Below are 4,006 nucleotides of genomic sequence, written 5' to 3' on the forward strand. Positions count from 1 at the left end.
TCGCCTGCCCCAAAGGGGGGAGGCCCTAGTGATGGTTTCCCTTTTTGCTAATGAAAAAGAGAATATTATTTTGTAAAAAATATAATATTTTATTTTTAAATGTTTTAAAAAACACTATATGTCATGATTGCTTGAAGTTCACTTCCTTCACTCATGTTTTGTTATCTTTCAGAGAGAGCGTCCCTAATAACTCCCTATGTGTAATGAGAATGATTATAAGTAATGCACTATTTCCAAAAAAAATGTGGAAAGCAAGAAACCGAAGGAAATCCCCTATGGAGTTATTCTCTCTCTCTCTCTCTCTCTCTCTCTCTCTCTCTCTCTCTCTCTCTCTCTCTCTCTCTCTGTGTGTGTGTGTGTGTGTGTGTGTGTGTGTGTGTGTGTGTGTGTGTGTGTGTGTGTGTGTGCAACCTGCATGCATTGTGCCCTTGCGCTCTGCCTTGCGAGCGATGGGACTCTCTCTCTCTCTCTCTCTCTCTCTCTCTCTCTCTCTCTCTCTCTCTCTCTCTCTCTCTCTCTACAACCTGCATGCATTGTGCCCTTGTTTGGTGCCCCTCGCAAGCATAGACGCATTGTACTAGGCTCTCTCTCTCTCTCTCTCTCTCTCTCTCTCTCTCTCTCTCTCTCTCTCTCTCTCTCTCTCTCTCTCTCTCTCTCTCTCTCACTCTCAATGTAGGTGCGTAAGGAGAAGGTGGATAGGTTGAAGGGGAATTCATAAGAAATCGTATCTCTATTCAAGATATCCCCTTCAACCTATCCGTCTTCTCTTTACGCACCCACATTGAGAGTCTGGCTTTCACTTGCTCCAGCACCCTACACAAAGTGCTTAACCTCCTCCTTGTTCTCACCCTCGGTGCTACAGATCCACCCTTTGCTCAACAACCTCCTCAACCTCCAACTCCTTTCTCTGCTCTAGCTCCGCAATCCTGAAGCCCTCACAAACATACTGCAAGTCAGGTGCATCATGAATCTATTCAAGTTTTAGCTTGCCCTACTCTAATCAAATCAAGTATGGTTGTCTCAATAGCGATAGTGAGCTAACTTGTAAGGGCCTTCCATAGTAACATTGATGTATGCAACCCGATCCTTGGACAATTTAGTCATCTTGGCCAGATGCAGAGCAGCAACCCTTCGCATCCAGATGCTTGGGCAGAACATATACTTGCTTGGAATATTTACAAGACTTCCTTCCATTCCACAGCTCTAACTGAGCAATCACCTGATTTGTGAAGAAGCATGACATCAGAAAGCTGAGGTGTCCAGTTGCACATCCCAAATTCATTAATCTTCCCTCGTCCAGCAGAATGATGCCCGTCTTTGTTTCAGGAAGTATCCAGCGGCTTGATAATCACCTTCTTCACACCCGGGTAAGTCTCCAAATCATGCATGTCTATCTCATTATCAAAATGACCAATGTTGCAAACAATAGCGTTGTTTTTTATCTTTCTCATGTGGCTAACCATAATAATATCCATATTTCCAGTAGTAGTTACAAAAATATCTACAGTCTCAACCACATCCTCTAATGTCAAGACAGGAAAACCCTCCATAAGAGCTTGCAAAGCACAAATGGGATCATCTCAGTGCCAACTACTACTCGAGCTCCAGAAGCCTTCATGGCTACAACACAACCTTTATCAACATCACCACAACCACAGACAATAGCAACCTTCCCAATAATCATGACATCGATAGCCCTCATGCGACTATCAAACAAGGAATGATGGCAAACATGAAGATTGTCAAACTTTCTTTTAGTCACTATCTCATTCACATTAATTGTAGGGAATAGGAGAGTCTATTGGCCTGCATCTGGTAAAGTAGAGTTCTATTAGCTGAGTCATTCACATTAATTGCAGGGAATAATTGAGTTCCATTAGCTTTCATCTGGTAAAGGCGGTGCACTTGAGTGGTAGTCTCTTCAGAAACACCCACAAGTCTGTCCTTCATTTTGTGGTACTTATTGGGGTCTTTCTTAATACCATCTCAAATAATTGTGAGAACTATTTGAAACTCCTAGTTCTCAGTGGAGGAGGGATCCAACAGGGTGCCACCTTTGCATAAGCTTCCTCCACCTTCATACAATGGTATCACCACCATCAATAATCAGATCCTGTCCACTACCAGGACCCAGTCTAAGGTCCTTTCAGCTCACCACCAGTATTCTTGAAGATTATATCTCTTCAAAACAAAGACAAAGGCTATATCGCGAGAAATGGCCGTGACAACATGGTCTTGAATAGAGAAGATGTTGCCATAGCACCAACGTACTTTAGCAACAAGGGCGGGTAGGGTCTCAATCAATACAGCACATTTGAATGGTCATGTGAAGAGACCCAGTAATTTGAGCTCCCTTCAGAGGCTGAGAGGGACCAAACTCAATATGTTTGGACATCAGCCCCGCCCCCCCCAACCCAATCTCTCTCTCTCTCTCTCTCTCTCTCTCTCTCTCTCTCTCTCTCTCTCTCTCTCTCTCTCTCTCTCTCTCTCTCGCGCGCGCGCAGAATTGTGCCTGGCCACCCTGTAATGTAGGTCTTCTTCTTCTTCTTCTTCTTCTTCCTCCCATTCCTCCTCCTCCCCTCCTCCTTTTGGACCGTACAAAGTTCCATCTCTTTGCAATTCCTCCAGTAGTATCTATTTTATATATTCCCTATGTAGAGCTTGGCCCAATGGTCCATGTGGGATGAATAGATTGTACAATTCTTGAAAGTTACCAAAATGAAGGCAGTTTTCTCCTCAAACTTCCATGTTTATGATTCATGTGCTTTACTAGCTACAAGCTGCGTCTCTCTTTCTCTTGATAGATTGGCGAGTGTAACCCTTGATGGCATGTTGAGCTTCCTTTATTTGTATGAGCCATGACGTCTTTCATGAGTCATTAAAGAGGGAGTTTAGTATAAGTAGAATTCCACAATAGAAGTAAAACCAGGAGGAAGCATTGTTAAGAGGTTTACAAAGATTTATAGCAACATGGTGCATGAAGAAGTTATTCCCTTTTACAAAAATATGGTGCATGAAGAAGTTATTCCCTTTTATAGCAACATGGTGCATGAAGAAGTCAGCAAAAATATTTTAACCGAATCATGTGTCGGGTTGAAGAAATGGTTGAAGAAGAGAGTGGGCCTTATTATACATCAAAAAGATCATTATAGATTGGTATCTTTCAACCATTCATAGTCACTTTGTTTATAGAAGCAAAACCACTTTAAGATGCCCTTACACTTATTATTATAAGATGCCCTTACACTTATTATTATCTCAAAGAGTCCAATATTTTGATGATCTAAATACGCTCTTCAATAATTTGTATTATGAGAATCGGCAATCTATCCATAACACTCTTCAAATTTGAGGTATCCTCATTTTAAGTGGACTATGAACATAGGTTACTTTTATAGATAATATAAATGATTATGTATGCACATTTATTAGACCATAAACTACACATGGCTCCCTCTATATATAGACACTTAATTTCACATACATTTATGTCAAAAAATGTGTCATGGCCTATATATGTATAAGCATATTGATTAACACTCAAATTTGTTGCTCACTCTAAGGACAGTGGGACAGTTGGTCCACATGGAGAGAATGAGCTTGATCCGCTAGATGATAAGAGTGTCCAAGGTAGCTTATTGTTTGTGCTTAACTAGAACTATGTGGACATATATATATATATATATATATATATATATATATATATATATATATATATATATCGAGAGAGAGAGAGAGAGAGAGAGAGAGAGAGAGAGAGAGAGGGTCATCTACCCACTCTTGGGCATCGCCTGCTATTGTAACAAATGAAACATTGTGGTTTCTTTCAAAAAAACCTTGTAGGTTTGCGTCACATTGCTAAGTGGCCTTGGGTGGATGAGGAAGCCTACAAATTACAATCTATGTAGTTGTCTTCTCATACAATCTCTTGAAACACTTTCCAAGGTGCACTAAAAAGAAGCAAAGCCTTGAAAGGAAATGAAGGAAATTGTACTAACACTGACCA

General features: G+C 40.9%; 1 pseudogene; it reads right to left on the minus strand.

Moving 5' to 3' along the window:
- Positions 1 to 1,020: 1,020 nt before the first annotated feature.
- Positions 1,021 to 2,395, minus strand: LOC147417772 (adenosylhomocysteinase pseudogene; annotated as a pseudogene).
- Between the last annotated feature and the right edge of the window lie 1,611 nt (positions 2,396 to 4,006).

This window comes from Adiantum capillus-veneris, chromosome 30 (assembly GCF_014529385.1).
Source record: "Adiantum capillus-veneris isolate H3 chromosome 30, ASM1452938v2, whole genome shotgun sequence".
In the NCBI taxonomy this organism is placed as follows: domain Eukaryota; kingdom Viridiplantae; phylum Streptophyta; class Polypodiopsida; order Polypodiales; family Pteridaceae; genus Adiantum; species Adiantum capillus-veneris.